The sequence below is a fragment of the Lissotriton helveticus genome, chromosome 2_1 (genome assembly GCF_964261635.1).
Source record: "Lissotriton helveticus chromosome 2_1, aLisHel1.1, whole genome shotgun sequence".
Classification (NCBI taxonomy): Eukaryota; Metazoa; Chordata; class Amphibia; order Caudata; family Salamandridae; genus Lissotriton; species Lissotriton helveticus.
The window spans coordinates 1,306,141,215-1,306,160,895 of NC_136059.1; the positions used below are offsets into that span (position 1 = coordinate 1,306,141,215).

The 19,681-nt window shown below is 43.6% G+C and overlaps 1 protein-coding gene across 1 annotated transcript in view; it reads right to left on the reverse strand.

Moving 5' to 3' along the window:
- The window catches only part of CCSER1 (coiled-coil serine rich protein 1), a 2,545,713-nt gene that overhangs the window by 622,896 nt on the left and 1,903,136 nt on the right, over positions 1 to 19,681 (reverse strand). The gene's annotated exons all lie outside the window — the stretch shown is intronic.

Consider the following 19,681-nt stretch of genomic DNA (forward strand, 5'->3'; position numbering starts at 1 on the left):
TTTAATTCACATTAAAAGAATAGAAAACATTCCTATTCACATAGGGCCATATGTACGAACACATTTTCTCATAGACACAGAATGGGTAAAACCCTTTGATACATCTGGCCCATAGAGAGGGTCATTTACCAACCAGATGTGGATACTAAAAATCAACCACAGAACACGTTTGCCCTTTGCAATTGTGTTTTTAAGCGAGGTTTTGGCACACTAACTTTGTTTCGAAGAACAGCTGCTATATGCTTTCATCGCCTAAGAAGCAAAATTCGGTAAGAAGCTGTATCCTGGGGGAGGTCACTTGTAAGATTTACCTCAGAGTAAACTGAGAGTCATATATGTAAGTGAGGCATGTAACATCAGAAACATTCAAACATAGTTAAAGAAGCAATTTTAGTCTCAAGACACCAGTCTAAGTCATTTGTTATGCTATAGCACTATATTGCCATTTATATTGTAAGAATTCACATATCTTCACATCCAGGTATTACATGTCTATTTTATTGAGTTATATCATCCGTTGAGTGGGAGTGGTCAGCATGCTTTTTCTCTCTGTATGTTTGGTTGTATATGTGTTATAAGTTTAGTGTTGCGTGTAGGGGTGGGCAGAACGTGTGATATTTGACTCTATGTATGTGTACAAAAACCCTCAGTGAGATTCCGATGAGTTCCTCCAATGTGCGGAATTGGGTACATCGCGTTGCTCACTTTGTGATTTAGCACCTGGAAAGCATTCCGTGCTGCAAAATCAGCACAAACTGTACCACATGGTGTGCCAGAGAGCGCAGCTACTCAAGTTGATTTTGCTGCCAATCCTGTAGATTTCTATTTGAGCAAGCAGTCTTCTGACTGTGAATGGTCGCAACCACCTCTTTGGAATAATGTCCCCAGATGTCCTCCTAGCAACCAAAAATTGTGCTAAGGGATGCTAAATCCTGCTCTCGCTTGCTAACTTTCTGTTTTGGCACGCATGTGAGAAAAAATTGTGCCACTGGCGGAATCGAATATTTCACCCATCCCTAGTTGCTTGCTATATGTGGCCAGAGTTCTTTAACGTTTTGGGTACAAGACATCAGGAATCATTCGAATATGCATTGCCTTGCCTGCACTATGTGTTTGAGGAAATTCAGAATATGTCATTTTCTTAGAGTTCACAGTTTTACTCTAAATGAGACTTGATGTGGGGTGTTGGGTGAGGGTTTGTTTAGTATTTTATATTTTGTCATTGATAGTATATTTTTCATGTAGTGTGAAGTACTATTGAGTGCTCAGTGAGGTCCAAGCATATGGTGCCTTGGAGCTGACCTGGAACTGTGTCAGTTGCTCCAACCAATCTCTTATGTTGGAGGTTGTATTAATTTATTATTATGGCTTACAGGTATGATGCTAATACCCACCTAAACTGAATATGGAATATCTGAGCTGTGTTGGATATGGGTTCAGTACTCAGTTAAATGTGTTCTGTAGTGTGTTGTGTGTTATTTAAAAATAGAAGGTAGTGTCATGCGCATACTGACATCCGAGTGCAAGTAAATGTAGAGTATTTATATAGCGCACTTCTACCCGGAGGCCTCGTTGTGCTGTATTCATACCGCTGTGGAACCCATCCTGGCTTTCCTGTGAAATGTCCACTCCTGGGCACCCCCAAAGTGAAGCCAGGCATCCACAGCGCTGCGGGGGCCGTTGTGGAGATTAAGCAAGCTATTGCCCAGAGTCACAGAGTGGGAACCATGATTAGACTCGGCACCGAGGCGAGAATTATCAGGTCCGGGGAAATTGAGTTCAAGAGCCACCAAGGCGGGAATTGAACCCTAGTCCCGGGCCAGACCTCTGCATCAGGGTCTGTCGCTCTAACCATTGAGCCACGCTTCTCCAGTGATATCTATTGGTCTCTGCTCTCATGTGTGCAGCCTCATCTATAGCTCTTTCCTGCTAATTATTTTTCATCTTTCTTCTGAGCTACTTAACACCCCTCTGTATAGAATATCTGAGCTGGGTCTGCGGCTTATGCATTCTGTGACATCAGTTTGGGATCAGTGAGCATCTAAGTAGGATGGTAGTATACAGGCAGGTATCAACCAGTGCCTGGCACGTTGTTGGCGGTGTGGTATGAGTTAACATCCAAGTAAATTAGCACTTAGCAAGGTCGCTTCAAATAGATTCTAAGAATCTGCTATTTAGGAAGTTGTAAAGAGGGGATTGGTGGGAAGTGAGGTACGGAAAAAGTGTACAGCAACCGTCTAAATGAAAAGAAAATGTTGTATCATAAATGTTCAGATTTTTAGCACACAGCAAAGTGTTGAAAACCTGGATAAGTTTCAGTCCGAAGGCTCCTGATATCTAGGGAAGTCACTAATGGGCAAAGCAGGGGCAACTGTGACATCTTTCTGTGCAGAGAAGTCATAATGGGAGCATTTGAAGGTCTTAAAAGAGATTAACGCAAGGTCGATGAGGGATGAATCAAATAATACGGATCCCGATCAGCACCACCATGTCCTGTGACTTGGTAGACCACCACACTCCATTGCATTATGATTAATGTTTTCAGTACTGGGCTTTTATGTAATAACTTAATGTGTGCTGGGTGGCTTGTTTCAAGTGAAAGAAAATGACTATTACACCTGATAGCTATGATTTGTGAGTTACAATTTCAAGACTGGAAACAGTGTCTGTGATGACATGTAGTGAGGTGGTCTCCGTACCTATGACCAAAGACTTGTTGGCCGTGGTCTCAAAGGTTGCTCAATGTCTGTGTGCCCCTGCGGTTGGATGTTCCTCAACTCTAACAACCTCACCCTGCCCTCACCCAGAAACCTACTCAGGCCACGACCACTAATTCTGAAATTCCCCTTCTGCACTTGCAGAGAACCTGGGGAGAATTGATTCTCGAACAAACTCCATTGCTTGCATCTTTACATTAGCAGCGTTGGTTGTTTGATTCCTGTCGTAAGTCTGAGGGACACACATGGGTCTATCCTTAAATTATATTAGTGCTAATTCATTGATTTGCTTTTAGAAATGTATTAACTTTTTATGTATAGCCAAAACCATGAACATAAGATGGTTCATGACAGCCTGCATTTACCTGACTGTGGATTACACTTTGTAGAGTGATTACAACACGATTAGGGAAAATGGTTGGTACACTGTTTTGAGTGAAAGACAGAGTTGAGGGAAAGTTTTTCAATTTTACATTAATTTAGAGGTGACCAGTAGGTAGCCAAATACACTGTTATGACAACGGTTTGAATTGGTGGTATGTGAATTTGACTGCATCGTTGTCCATAGTGTCTACTGAAGTCTGTGGCATAGGTGTATGCATTTTTCAATGGTGAAGCCTGTTAGGAGTATTTATTTTTTGATGCAAAATGTTACTTTATGAAAAATACCACTGGCCACAAGAGAATGCATGCTATATTGTGCAATATGATTATAGATTCCAGCAGTGCACAATTTTATGCCCAGAAGCACAAAACTGATCATATCTTTTACTCCAGACACTTAAATACTAATATTAATACTACTTAAATACTACCTAAACAAATCTATTTATGGGGTAGCTAATAGCACTCTCAAATTTGCCACAAACCTTTAGATGTGATTTGGTTCCTTGCTCTCACAAAAGACATAATAGTACTCTAACAGTGTGGTGGTTATTAGCAGTGATTGGCATAATTTTGACTACAGTAATGTCCTCTGTGAGAATCCCTTAAACAATTCTTGAGCTGTCTACAGACATGTTGAAGGCAAAGTTCCTGTTACGTTCTGATGATGAAACTTATGAACACACCCCAAAGTTGAACTTCGCCAAAGGCAAGGTAACAGACTGCACAGTTAATAGCTGCTTCACTAAATTGCCACAGTTACTCCAACTGCACAGCAGCCTTTTTCTGTTTCAAATACCATGTTCTTCGCGCAAGAAGTACATGATGCAAATGAGCGTTGCATTACTGAATTTCCAAGTTGTACCCTACACTAGGCTGCACACTCCGGGAAACTGCAGCTCTTCCTTCTTACTGTGTCAAGAGACAAAGGTTTGCAGATTTCTCTTCTAGCCTGTGTTCAGACGTGTACACAACGGTACGATCATGATGTACCATGCAACATGTACGCTACTCAGTCCAATGGTGCAATTTTCCAGCGACCTAGCACAGAAAAGTATCAGGAAGCAAGTCCATAATTCAAGATAACGTCCCAGCCGCCACAATTAGGAGGAAGAGGAAGGTCGTTATGCAGGAAGCAGATGTTTATCTTCCTTCTGTAAACCATCTGTAGTAGTTCCTAAACAATGTGCATTTATATTGTCATGTTCACAGGAAAGAGCAATGCCATTCCGGAGGGAGCCGCCATTTTGAGAATGTGCTCCGAGTGCATCTGTCTAAAGTCTCTTGGACAGTAAAAGTATTTAAATATAAAAACACAACCTTTTCAGCTGCCACGCGGGTATGTGACAGGCATGTCGTTTCTGTCGGGTAACTGTTTAATCATTCATGCTCCTAAATTCAGATGAAGTATACCACTGTAAAACAGATAAAGTTCTTTCAGCTATTTCTGGCATCTCGCTCATCTCAACACATTTTATTGCTAATGCGTCATGACTTCTGGTTCCAGTGGAGAAACGTTTTAGAACGCCGCCTCTCTTAAGACGACAGCTCGAGTCACTGATTCATTCAAGCCTCTGTACACAGTACCCTACTTAGAGCTCATGCATAATGCATGACTTTATATCGTACCTGTTTGCACATCAGTGGTTCAGAAAAGATGACAGAAAGGTTGCTCTGGCATAGGGGCCTACTGAAATAAACCTGATGGTATAAAATGTAAATGTAAATGTAAATGTAGTATACTTGTAAAGCGCACAGCTGCCCCAGCAACGGGGCGTCCCGGCGCTGTATAACTCTGGGGAACCCGTCCTGGCTTTCCCTGTGGGATGGTCCCTTGCTGGGAGTCCCCAAGGTGGAGCCAGGCATCCCCGGAATTGGTGGGGCCGTTGTGGAGATTAGGCAAGCTAATGCCCAGAGTTGCCGAGTGGAACCCCTGATTAGAGTAAGCACCGAAGCGAGAATTATCGAGTCCGCTGACCAAGGTCCACGACCCTGCCGCGTCGGGAATTGAACCCTGGTCCCAGGCTGACTTCTGCTCTCAGGCCTGCCGCCTCTAACCAGTGAGCCACACTACTCCACGTATAATGTCTGCATAATACATGAAAAATGAATAGCAAAAAGATCCTCAAATTGAATATGGACCAACTCAGTCTGAGCAAGATTTTTCCCACCATAATACGTATCTGAATAAATCAAAGTTTGAAAAAGAACTTTTCCTGTTCCTAAAATCTTAATTACACCAGGAAACGGAGAGGAAAATAAGCAATGGCCTTTCCAAGTAGGCTATGCTCATCACACAGGTGTTGACAGAATGTGTTTGCGTTTCGCAGTTTGATTGAAGTAAACACAAAGTACCTGTTTTGTTTTTCAGTCAAGAAACCATTAGCAGATAAAAGCAGATAGGCTTGCCAACAGGGACTGGTACACATCAGAAACAATTTGGGACTTTAAATAAAAAAACTTCTGGATGCACCTGCAACTCTTTCTTCTAGTGAGGATTGTTCATGTAATAAAACCATGCTGTGCCAGTGTAAAGGAATCATTTGTCAGTAGTGGCTAGATCGGGTGGGTCATTTATTCATGGGACTAATTGGAATCCTTTGGACGGCAATGCAAGTTCTAATTTTTTATACCATCCCTCCCGCTCCACCTTGATCCCTCTGTGGGCTTATAAGTACATGCAATGGTCAATAATTAAAGTCCAGTTAAACTTTGCCATATATACGGGTGTTTTTTGTGCTGGCTCGGATAACTCTAGTTTGAATTTGGCATGTGGAGGAGAAGTAGCCGGATATCATAATTGCCTTTGCATCAGTCATGCAGCCAGAGAAATGGGTCTCTCTCCACACGGCAGAATTGAGTTCTACTCTACATTGTAGGAGAACACCATCAATGGAACACTCTGTTCCGCTTCTTAGTAATGCAATGAAGGATACCAGTGAAACGTATCATAGAAACATATCATAGTAAAGATTATGGGACGTTACTAGTACTTCTAAACATTACAACTTTATTCCTGTTGAAAACCATGCGATATATGGAAGTCTGTTCACTATGCCCACATTGCTGTAAGCACAGTAAAAGACTGACTGACTCTTTCAGTCTATGTAACGGGCTTATATTTACTATGCCTAGAACCAATCGGCCTTAGAAAAAAATGACCATATGCATGTTCAGTACAGCAGATATAGCCTTTTTTTGCACGGTCCTAAAGGCAGATGTGTGTAAGGTCGCAAATGCAAAATCTAGATTTTGCTAACAATATTGATTAAATGATTTGATTGTAGTAAAGGCACGTCAAAATTAGTTTATAGATAGCCTCCACTTAAATGGAAAAATAATATAATTCAGATCAAAACATTTTGAAAATCGAAAGAATTTCAACCTCTAAACCTTCTTGGGGCTTTTTTACAAACCCCATGCGCCGCCGGTACGTCAGTTTTCTCATATTAAAGGGACGCACCAGTGGTGCAAGGGGCTTGTAAATAGGCTCCTTGAATTATGGAACCTTCCTTTCATAGCTTTCAAGGCAAGGTGCTTACTTGAATACTTTATCTGGAATAGAGGACCCGGGGAAGAATGTTCCTGTGAATCAATGTCAACACATTCTATAGTGGCCACTATTGTGACTTATATAAACCCACCTGGTGTAATTAGACAACTTCAGGACACTCGGATTTGGCTATAAGCACATACTGAATCCTGCAGATGGTAGCAATGGATGCATATTCTGAAATTGGTTACTTTAAACAAAAGTCGCATTAATACTAACTCTTACACCCACAGTTAATACCAAAGGCCTTTAGATTTTGAGTGTCAGTTGTGGAAAATGTCTGCACATTAAATGTGTTAGAATACCCTTGTCTTAAGTTGTCAACTGAATTTTGAGAAATCAATTTGTATTCTTTGTGCAGTCCTGTCATGCTGTTTGGCCCTTTCATTTGTGCAGTATTTCTTCCACTTGTGAGTCAATGCAACGGTCAATAATGAAAGCTCTGTTAAACTTTGGCATAAAACTGTGTAATTTCTGTCCTGATTCTGCTAACTCCATAGTCTGAATTTGGCATGTAGAAGAGAAGTAATTAGATATCGTAGCTGCCTTTGCAATAGTCATACAGCCAGGAAAACGTAGCCCAATTCACACAGCAGAATTGAGTTGTACACTACGATGTTGGGGAAGCCCATCAATGGCAAACATAGATCAGCTTCTTGGTACATTCTTTAATGGGATGAAGGGCTGGACTGTTCCTATGAGGAGCAGGGTCAAGACTGATTTGCATATGGCTGGGTCTAAACTGAAGTGGCATGGTGAGTACAAGAACGATGGGGTGGCGGTCTACCCAGAGCTATTGTCAGTGGTTAGGCTTATTGCGAGCAGCCCCCATCATCTTTTCTGTGTTTCATGTGAATAGTAATGGGACTACTCTGTAGCAGGTGGGTTCATGTTCCTCCCTAAAAGCCTCACTAGTCCTCCGTACAGCCTCTCCTATTTAGTCATAACTGTTCTCCATTTCTATGCCAATCCTAACTGTCCGTCAACCACATTTGCTACATATACTTATGTGTACTTGTGTGGAAACTCTGTACTTGGGATGGAGATCACTGCAAAGGAAAGTTAGGAGAGTCAGACGTTTAGACCTCCACATGTAGGTGAGTCAATAACATCTCATAGTGCATGAGTAGGACTATTGTAGTACTACTAAACATATTGCAAAATTTATGAGAGGACCACAACATGTGAAAAAACACAGATACAAAAACAACACTTTTTGCAAGCAGTTATGATATAGCTCACTTCAGTCCCCATTCTGAGCTATTATTAGTGGTATCCTTGACTGGAGCGGAATATGCTGCAAGAAACTGTGTGGAAACACCAAACCCAGCTCTACCTGGCTAATGAGCCCATAACTAGGGCAAAACCGGTCCTGGCTTTCATGTGTTTTGGTTCAGGGAGGAAGTGGCACTGCAGTTTGGGCTGGACTGTTTCCATGAGAAGTAGGGCCAAGACTGATTTGCATATGGCTGGGTTCAACAGGTGGCATGATGAGTAAAAGTACGATGGGTTGGAGTGCTACCCCGAGCTATTGTCAGTGGTTAGACTTATTGCAAGGAGCCTCAATCACCTTTTGTGTGTTTCATATACAGCCTTAAGTGGCATTGGGATGCCCAGACATGAGTCACATGCTCACTGTGTCACTGAAACCAAGCTGTACCCAGCTGATGACTAGTACATAAACGGTCCTGGGTTGCTTGTGTTCCAGTTCAGGGAGGACCTGGCTTGATAGTTGGGTAGATCTGTTCCAATGAGGAGCAGGGTCAACACTGATTTGTATATAGCTGGTTTCAAACTTAGGTGGCATGGTGAGCACAAGAAAGATGGGTTGGAGTTCTACTCCGCCTATGGTCAATGGTTAGACTTATTGCAAGCAGCCTCCCCTCACCTTTTGTGTGTTCCATTCTTATTGCCGGACAGCAGCTTAAAAAGTAACAAAATGGTGGTTAATATACTCCAGCTCTGACCTTGAGGAAAGCCATCACCTCATACGTCCAACTGCTGGTACTGCAAACCTTCACATTTATAAAATAAGGATGGCAAGGATTTAAAATAGAACTCCATAGGATAAAAGGTAAACATTAATTAAATTGCAATTTAATTCTACTTTTTAAAAATAGATAATTTAATGTTACGAAAAGTATGTATAATTGTATAAACATACATATATATATATGATTCTAAATTAGATTAAGAAACATTTTCCTTCTAAAAATAAATGTGACTTAAAAAATAATGTATTTAATTTAAAATATTGTGTACATAATTGTTAATAATTTTTAATATATATTAAACAAATATAAGTATTTTACCTTAGGTGGGATTTTAAATAAATGTTTTCAAAATAAATGTTATTTAAAATTTCAAAATGATGTTCATAGTGTTGTAGTACCCTTTTATTTTTTCTACATTTAAAATACCATGTAAATGTATTTAAATTACTGTTCACCATAGAATTATTTTTGAAATGTAACAAAAAAGTTTAATACAACTTTATAAGTTTCCCTAAATGTTGTCATAGGGAGATCTCTGCCCCTGTGGTTAAGAACTCGGCATGTGTGTGAAAAGTTACCAGTGGTAACTTTACAGTCGCAAATTTTGCTCTCTCCTCGTTTCAGGTGGTGGTGATAGGAAAAACAACACTTTGTAGTAAATTTACACTTGTAAATTGTGCATAGTCAAATGTAGTACAGTTACTACAAAGTACAAGAGTAAATATACACAAGTAGCTATAGTCATGAGTAAATTTGCCTTTGTGAGTTCTCCCCCACCCATTCTTTGAACAAATTCTAGTACTGGTGCCACTGCCTTATTCACACAGCCCACACCCAAACAATCAGTTCTCCCCTCCCACATGATCTGACTAAACCCACCACTTTTCAGTATAGAGATCAAAGCTCAAATGGCCCAAAGAACAGATACGGGAAGCACATACGTTTCTCCATCTTGTTTTTATCAGATTGTTGAATTAATATGTGGAGGAAGACATAATAAAACCTTGCAGGTCATTTGTCCATACTACGTGGTTTCTAAGTATGAGTACTTCAGAGTTAAATTTCAAAACGAGACCTAACAGCCTAAAGAAAATGTTCACAAGTCCAATATTTAGCAAAACTTTTAAGTGCTGCTTCTAAGAGCTCTGCCTCGCTGTTGGTAATGGAACAGTTACGTTTCCTGATAAAGCACTTAGTTGTCTAATTTGTGACAGAACACCTATTAACACATGCTAATTGGATTGCATCCTCTAACGAGAGAGTACTTAGAAAAGTAATAAACATTTGCGTTGGAAATGTGTGAGGGTAATAACAGAGATTTGCATTCTCCGTGCTATTCGGATTGTGTTTTTTCACCATGGCATGGACTCCTTGATAAAATGCGAAGAGAAGTTTGTTGAGAGGGGTTATTTCATAAGTGGAACATGCCGCACATTTTAACCAACGTGCTGCAGTGTGCAGTGAGTCACACATTGACTTGTAAACAGCTTGGCACTGTATTGTAAATGCCAGGAAGCCTCTTGACTGCTTTATTACCCACGCTTGAAAGTGGGACGTTTTATTTCACTTTGGAATTAAACTGGTGCTTTGAGTAGCTCTTGTTTACCAAGGAGACAAAGGGAAAAGCGGCTGCTGACCCTCAATTTATAGCCTAGCACACAGCAGCTCAAACAACTCCAAAAAATCAAGAACTCTTGTGAGAGAGGACAACGTTTTCCTACTTTTGATAATGCTGCCTTCCTGGTACGTGCAATTGAGCTCATTGAACAAAGATGACGGGCGCGCTTTGTCAACAATGCACAATTTTGTGTGGTGTCAACAAGGTTGCCGGCTGTTAAAATTAAGAGACATTTTCAAACGATAAAAAATGTGCAAGGACAAACTGGAAATAGATCACTAAGCACGTCTCTTCTGCCGGGTAAAAAATGGCTATATTAAAATAATAGATTTTTTTCAGGATGCATTAATCATAATATAAATCAAATAGGTTAAGTTTGATCATTGAATAACTCAACCACTTAACACGCTGAAATTAAATATTGCTCTGACTTAGTTTTCAGCAAAGGAAGACATACATTGATTTTTTTACACAGTACTGTTAAATAAGTAGGAGCGGTGTGCTTGAATATAAGTGATGTGGCACAAAGTGCTCAGCAACCAAGGAGACAAGATGTCAGTGCTAACCAAAGACCACCCTGCAATCACTGCTACTGCTTGCTCCACCATCCTTTTTGGGAATCATTATACTCTAACATCTGTTGTTCAGTTGCACGGATTTGTTTGTCTTGGGTAAGAAGGGTTTCACTCTTTATGTGTTTAAGGTTGGTCTCTTATGTGTATCTTATTTTCTTTCTGGGTGTGCAGGTTTTACAGCATTAATTTGTACATTTTCTATGAATGGCAAGTGTGAGCAGTCACATTTTGGAAAGACATTGATGAGTCCAAGTACTGTAAGAAAGATGGTTGTGTCATGTCTAAAGCTGAAGCCAGACGATTTTTCCAAAAATGTGGGTGAAGGATGGCTTGGGTGCAGTGTGAGCCATTTGGTTGGAATCTAGCGTGACCTTAAAGTCTTGTTGTGAGGACATAACTGGTCTAATTTAGGTTTGGTTGCAGGCAAGAGGATAAGGCCACAATTTGACACACTCTTGTGATTAATGTTGACAAAACCAGTAGGTTTGGCTCCTGTTTAGTCCATTCAAACAGAGGCTCAGAGCATGCACACAGAATAGCAGACCATAGATTCATTTTGTCAAAGTCCAACAGGCATACACGTTCCAAAGCATGAAGTCCAACAACCATACGTAAAACTGTGCAGCAGGTGTCATAGGTTGATGCCTGTCAGCACAGCACAAAGTATTAAGTCATGGGGGAGGAACAGAAGGAGATGTGCATCCGAAGCCCGCAGTGGTATAGCAGTGGAGCAAACAGTGATTTTCTCCAAGGGAGTGCATCGACAAGTGAACCAGTGAAGCACTATTGATGGACTGCAGAGACCACCGAGTGATCACAGTAAAGCTCTGGATGATGCTTATCATGGGGACGCTCACTTTGCTGTTACACTACGGAGCTGGGATATCGTTCTTGGACCCTTGTTCCTGCCCTTTTGTGTGGACTTCTGTGGACGGCGCTGTGGACGGCGCTGCTGCTCGCCGCACCCGCTTCGCGGGTGCCGCTTCGCGCTGAGGACCGAGGGCGGAAGCAACTAACTGTGGAGAGAGTGGGAGTACAGCAATAGTCTCAGGGGTGGTGCGCGGCGGGGACTCTGTTTCCCAGGAGTCCCTGCACAGCCAGGATCATCGCGGACGCACCCCCTGATAGCCACGCCCCCTGCCTGCAACGCCCCCTACTTCAACAGCTCGTCCAACGCCTCGCGGGACCCGAGCGGGATGCCGAGCAAAGCCCGAGCAAAGGGCGGGCAGTGTGTGGCAGTCCGGGGCAGGCCAAGGCTGGGCTGGGACACCCCCCTGTCATCTGCTACACCCGGCTGTAGGGGTAGGACTTTGTTTGGTATAGCGTTTTGCTGTACCCTAATTGTTACTACTAATGTCCACGCGCTCTGGGAAAATTTTGAGAGGGGGAGGAGAGGCGGGGCCCTGTACCATCATAGGAACCATGGACCAGTTTATCACACGGGTGGCTGCAGTTATTGAGAAAGAGATTGTAATGACAGAGCGCCGCCTTTCTCAAGAACAGCTTCCATCAAAGCGCTCTTCTCTGGGCTTGTTAGCCCAGGCCAAGTCACCAGTATATAGCTCTGGTCCTCCCTATCCCACCCCCCACACATCCGACCAGTTAAGAATAGCCTCTTTGAGGGATAGTATTGATAGACTGGAGAACCTGGTAGTGCAACCCATCTCCGCTCCAGTTGCTGGTAGTGGACTGGATTCATGTTCCCAGGAAATTCCAGCACCCTCACCACACCCGGCATCCTCTCCTAGTGTTCTGGTTCTCCACTGGTTTTACCGGTGATAGAAACCAAGAACCCTTCTCGAGCCAAAAGGAAAAGGATTGTTAGTCCGCGCAAAGTCTGCTTCTTTAACCCCTTCGATGCTGATGACGGAACGGTTCCGTCATGAGCGTCGGTTGAGCTGTGCTGATGACGGAACCGTTCCGTCATGACTCCGCCCGCGCAAGGCGGAGTCAGCATGGGCGGGGAATTCGCGCCGCACGCATGCGGTTAAATCATATTGTTGTATAGCTCCTATATATCCTTATATCGTGTTAAGTTAGCATAGGTACATTTCAGATTTAAACGCCATTTTTCCTTTCTTGCAACTTCTGCACACGACCCTTAATTGTTGACTTAGCTTTCAACCTAGTGGTTTGCCGTGGTGTATGTGAGAATAATATGTTATTGCTCTGATATCAGTCTTGTTTAATAAACCATGTCTGCACGGAGAGTGCTGAAGTTTCAGGAGCAACACGATATGGAATTGTTATGAGGTCTGATCTCCACGCCTTCATAGTCATAACACAAGTGCAGCCTTTGCCAACTTGGGCTTGAGGCGGGATTGATATTGCTTTGCACGAGAATGGTTAACACACTTGATGCGGTGCACATGCAGAGAGAGCTGGTGTATGCTGATGTGATTCCTTCATGCTAGGACACTAAGGTATGGGCCCGCCCTAAAACAACCCAAAGAGACCTTCTTAGATAATAATATAATATATGTGTTAGGGAGGGTGAGATATAAGTGTTGTTAACTCTTATTCATTACAGCATGTTAACATGCTGTCACCATTCGCTTTTTATGTCTTAGTAACTATGCTGATAATTTTGCTACTGATAATAAGTATACTTGTATTATCTAAGATACTGCGCCTGAGAAGACGGCATTAGTAAATAAACATTTCAAATGCACATGTGTCTTCTTTACTCCATGTTCTGGTTTGTAATGATAATATAACAAAAGAGTGTTCATGAGTCCCACGTACCCTGAGGTACTGTAAGTTCATGTTCTGGTTTGTCTAAACATTGGGTGTTTGATATGTCCAATGAGACACTGTAGCTAGCTCGGTAAGGGGTGAGTTGGTTGCTAAGGTAAGTTTTGGGACATCCTAATTTGCCGAGGTTCCGCTCCTCTGTGCACAGTTCTGTGTGAGTACAGAAACCCTGCAACATGGCGCCCAACGGTTTCGGTGGTCTTATATCATGACACTCGAGTAGTTTATCATTCATGCCTTAACCCCTTCACATCCGTTTCCGGAAAACGGGGTGTTGGTGAAACCTACCTATTTTTTGAAATAGGTCTTTATTCAAGCTTGATTCTTACTTAAACGGTTTCTTTGAATTACTACCCAGTTGTGCTACAAAATATTCTTTGTGTTTTCTTGTTTCCAATTCTGTGATGGCGGCAGCGGTGGCTATTGCGCAGCATAGTCGCGTAGCGGTACGCAACCATCTTCAGACGTACCAAGTCCCAGTAGATGGGATGGCTGTGATTTTCGTGGTATGTGCAGATCCGGCGTTTCCTTACGAGTTGTTTTACTCTTGGGTTACGTTTCCGGCTGTGGACGCAAATTCTGGTTTGTTCCACTCCTACACCGCCTCGGATGTCCCGGCTGAATATACGCCGTACAGGGCATTGGAAATACCTATTGATCATTGGCAGCATCGAGTTTGGTTTGATGGCGCCCTCCCCCACTCTATGTCCCCTGCGAGGTTAGGCCCACTCTCAATTCCAGGTACTAATTGGCCTGCGTTGGGTGGCTTTACCCCGCACCCGAATCACGGGGCTTGCACCCTGGCAGAAATTCGCAGGCTGCATGTAGTTTCCATTTCCGTGATTCGTGCTTTAGTGCAATACATCGGTCGACATCTTCCTGGTGGTCCCCAGGGGGGTGCGGCCGCTCCCCTGGAACGAGGCGGAATGCGTCTCAATCCAGTGATGGTAAATTCGGTTTTTGGTGCGCGTCCGGTTGACAACGATGACTTCCCATTCTGGCTAGCAGAGAAGTTTGATCAACTGGAGGCGGTTTTTCCGAATTCTACTCCTGCTGATAAACATAGAATGTTGACGATTACTCTACCGAAGGATATTACTCCTGAACTTGCTGACTGTGACAGCTGGGGAAAAACATTTGCGGCAGTTTATACAAGGTGCTTCGGCACCCCGTCTATGACTGCCCTGCCTGAAATCGTTAGACGTGTTCAGAATGATCACGGTCCAGAGGCAGCGGTTGAATTGGGTATGCGCCTGTGTGGTTCTTTTGAGATTGTAAGTGATCTCATTCTCTCCAATGTTAAAGGAGATGCAGTTAACTTTCAGGTGTCGAATGCTTTGGCTGCTCTGCCCGATGCCGACAAACCCCGCCAGTTAGCAAAGATTGTGGTGGCCGCTTATAAAACGATTGGCCGCACAAGTAGAGGTCTGAAATATTTTCCAGTGAGGGAGAAAAAACTACCACAGGGACAATCTGCAGTGACAGATGCCCAGCCCAAGTCCAAGAAACAAAATTGGCCAAAAAAACAGACACAGGGGAAGCAGACAACGCAGACTCAGGGTACTTTTCCTGCAATACAAGCTCCTGCGCCACCCGAAAAAGTTTATGATTTGCGCGACCGCGCGATGATTAAATCGCCTGATCGTTTTCAGGGTTCTGATCAACGCTCTCCTCGTTCCTTTCAGGACACATCGGCCCCGAAGACCGGTGGAGGAGGAGGGGGTGGACGTGGACGTGGTGGCCAACAAGGACGTGGCCAGTCCCGCCAGACGGACGGCGCAGTGAAGCAGGAGGATTCTACGCCTAGGCGTCCGCAGTTTGCGAAAAAGAAAGTCGCAGCCTTAACAGCGCATCGATATGCCACAGATAGTGAGAACGCGGCTTCGGAATCTGACGTGGGCTCTGACCTTGCTGGACAGCGCGGCGGAGATAACCATAGTCAGAGAGGCGCTGCGTCCACTACTGAGGGTGACAGCGACTGATGTCTACGTTGTGATAGAAACAGCGGATACGAGACTTGCTCCCCCTGAAAGACTATATGAAATTGTCCTGTTAATTGAAGGTGACATACAGCGTACCGTTAAAGGTGTATTTTGGGAGAATCTGTCTTCTACATATGATATTTTACTTTCGGAGGCTGACTGGCCCCCACCTTTTGTGCTCGCGGCGCCGCGAGGGGAGGAGGTAATCCTACCCAGTTTCGCGAACACTGTCTCGAAAGAGCATGCGCAGCATTTTGCAGAAGAGTGGGCTCGGGCTCTCGCGCCGGCTCTGTACCGTAACCAATGTGGTTGGGATAAATTGTCACCTTGCCACGAAATTCCGTTGCGGTCTCAGCCGCAGCCTCAACCTCAATATCCCATTCGGCGTGAAGCAAAATCTTCCGTCGCGGAAATCCTTGAACAATTGGAATATCAGGGAGTTATTGAAACGTGTGTGTCACCGATGAATAATCCCCTTTTTACTGTGAATAAACCTGACGGATCATATCGTTTGGTTTTGGATTACCGGCATTTAAACTCGCATTGCCGTAACTGTGCAGTACAGAATACCAACGGCTCTGCCCTAGTGGATAGTCTCGTGCGTAAGCGTTTCAAGACAACGCTTGACATATCCAATGGTTTTTATGCCCACAGATTGGACAGCTTTAGCTCCCAATGGACCAGTTTTACAAGCGCTGGAGTGCAAAAGCAATTCCGGCGTCTTCCAATGGGCTACAAGAATAGTCCTGGTGTATTTACCGCTCGAATTGTCTCTATTCTGGAGGCACTCGACCCTGATGCTTTTTCGTATGTGGATGACATATATCTCACAGACGACGATATTTGGGAGCATCTGTGTCGTGTAAATTCTCTTGTTTGCAACTTCGCAGACATGGGTTACAAATTCAACTTTGCAAAATCGCACATTGCTGAACACACAGTGTTGTTTTTGGGCTATGAGCTCAACAATGAAGGTAGAGGTTTGGCTCCTCACTTCTTGGAGAAGTGCGCACAATTGCGCGCACCAACAACTCTGAAAAAATTACAATCCTTACTGGGCTTTTTGAATTTCGGCAGAACTTACATTCCGGAATATGCCCAGCGTATCAAGCCTTTGTATGCTTTGATACAACCAACTTTCTCAAAATCATGCTGGCTGCCTGAGCATTCAGCCATTTTGCAATCCTTGCAGGCTGATCTGCTCGCTTCTAAATATTTACTGACTCGTGATAACCACACCAACCTGGTCATAAGAATAATTCCTGGGACGGTGGGTTTCACTTACCTCACTTTTAATGAAGGTGACACAGTACCTATTGCTTACAAGTCACACTTGTACACTTCGGCTGAGATGCGGTTTCCCACCATAGAAAAGGTTTTAACTGCTGTACAGATGGCTATTCTAAAGGAACGAGCTCTGTCACAGGGGAAACGCATGCTAGTGGTAACACCCTGTCCTCATTTGGAGGCAGTCACGAAAGCCAGTGTACCAAATTCAAAAGCTTTGCACCCTCGGTGGATTCAGTGGGCTGCGTCATTGTCATCCTCGGATGTCATGTTTATTTTTGACGCTTCCTTACGGTCGCAGGAGTTCTTGCAGTATGAATTCGTTCACCCTGCTCCTCTGGCGATGCGACCTTTGGAGGACTTCCATTGCATCATTTACACTGATGGGTCGGCGCAGGTTGCGCATGGCTCTAAACATGCCTACGTTTCCGCTTGCGCCATTGTGGTCGGTGCTATGTTGAATGATGAGTTCATTTCCAGGGAGGTACACACGTTGCCCCTGGGCGATTGCACTGCACAATTGGCAGAGCTTCGTGCTCTCTTACTAGCTTTGGAGTACGCAGATCCATGTGTTACTACTCTAATTGTAAGTGATTCTTACTACTGTGTCCAGTCTTACAATGAAAACTTGTTCTTTTGGATTCAAAATGATTTTCATGATTCCAAGGGTAGCACAATAAAACATAAAATGATCTGGGTTCGAGTGGCAGAGCTTAAGGCTATGTTGCCACTCGTTTATGTGATTCATACTCTCGGTCATCAGCGCGTGGGAGTTCACGCTGTTGGCAACTCGCTTGCTGATGAAGCAGCGAAAGCAGCAGTATCTACATACTTAGTTGCAGCAGTTACTAGGTCTAAAACCAAGATTGATAGCGACATCTTGGCAGCGATTGCTGCCTCTGAGAAGGGAAGTAAACATCCTCCGGGATTCCCTTCGAAGTATAAATACCACTTAAGTCCCGAAAAGGTTCCTTTTGTGACAATTGCTGATGTTGGGGAACGGCTGATTCCCAACTCGGATCGCAGAGCAGACTTGATTACAGCGGCTCATGAAGGTGTGGCGTCTGCGCATGCGGGCGTCTCAGCCACTGTAACGCAACTACAACAACGTTTCTGGTGGCGGGGACTGTACAAACAGACGCGTGATTATGTCCTTCTTTGTGACATATGCCAGCAGATTAAACCTTCAACTGCTACGCGTCCGCCTCAGACTCAGTTGTACATTTCTAATAAACCACTAGGCTGTGTTTACTTAGACCACTGCGGTCCATTTTCATCTGATACTGCGTATAAATACATCTTAGTAGCAGTTGACTCATGCACACGCTTTGTGTGGTTATGGCCACATCGCAGCGCTGATTCCCGGACTGTCATCAGAGATTTGCGTATCTTTATAGGGATTTTTGCCTGTGGTACCTTCCATTCGGATCAGGGTCCGGCTTTCGCCTCTAAGGCGTATAAGGATGCCATGACTTCGATGGGGGTCCAAGTCAAGTTTTCGTCACCCTACAGACCTGAGGGTAATAGTGTAGTTGAACGAATGAACCGTGATTTAAAGCAATCTTTGACAGCCCGAGTTATAGGCACTGGCAGAAACTGGCTGGCTCACCTCTATGGCGTGCAGCGTGCTCTTAATAATCTCCCTAGAAGGTCTCTGGGTGGGCGGACCCCATACGAAATGCTCTTTGGCATCAAGATGTTCGTCCCTGACCTTGACGGTCTAGACTCGGTGGTTCGCGCCACTTCCTTTGACGCAGATGAACATTGCAATGTTTTACAGAATCTACAAAAGACGAGAGACACTCTTGCAAAGGAACATTTGCCCTCCACATCGGATGATGCGTTGCAGATCCCGGTAGTTGGCTGGCTACCCCAAGTTGGAGAACTGGTTCGAGAGAAGATCGACAACAAGAAAGAGTTTGGTCCCTCCTATCGAGCTCCGGTCCCAGTGCTTGGTGTGAAGGGCACAAGAACAGTCATTTTACCACCACTTCCAGGTCGTAAGGAAAACAGGTTTATTTCTATTGACAATGTCAAGATACACAGAGTGGCCGATTCTTCTTAGCATGACACCGGCTGTTTCCTGTCCTTCCATTGTGAGAAATTCAATTATGCCCCCTGCTTCTAATAATGAACCTGAGGTGGCCATCGATTTACCTGCTGTTTCCAGTCCATTATTGAATAATTTACCAGGAACTAACCTTGATGAGACAGACTATACATACCCCACTGATTTGTCCATGCCTGACCTGCAAGCTCGTTTAGCCACGGAATCCAGATTTTCATTTGACTCTGCTTCCCTTGCCTCGAAAAAACCCTCTAAAATTGCAGTATATGCTAGCCTGTTTAAAAAACATTTTTTGATACCTCCTTGGATATACATTTGGCTGGTCCTTTTTTCAGTTTACCTTTTTATGTCAATTGGTTTTGTGTTTTATTTTTTTCGAATTATGAATGGACACTATGTCGAGGAGAGAACTTGCATTACTCATTTAAATGGAACTTTGGCCCCACTTTCCTCTTCACATTCTACACACAGATTAAAAAGAGACTTGACTTTGGTTAACATCACAGCGTGGCCTGTTCTGGATGGAATCGCGTGGGATGCAGTTCGTTTTCAGATTCATGGCCCAACGGAAGTCGTTAATGTCCCTAATGTACTAAGAGTTAATATGGGGGATGTGGTGAAACAAAACATTCGTTCTGATGATTGGGATGTTAATGCTGTGGAAAGTTTGTTTTCTGATTTGAAATACTATGCTGCCTTTGATGCTGAGGATTTATATTTAGAATCTGCTAATTATGGTGATTTGTTCT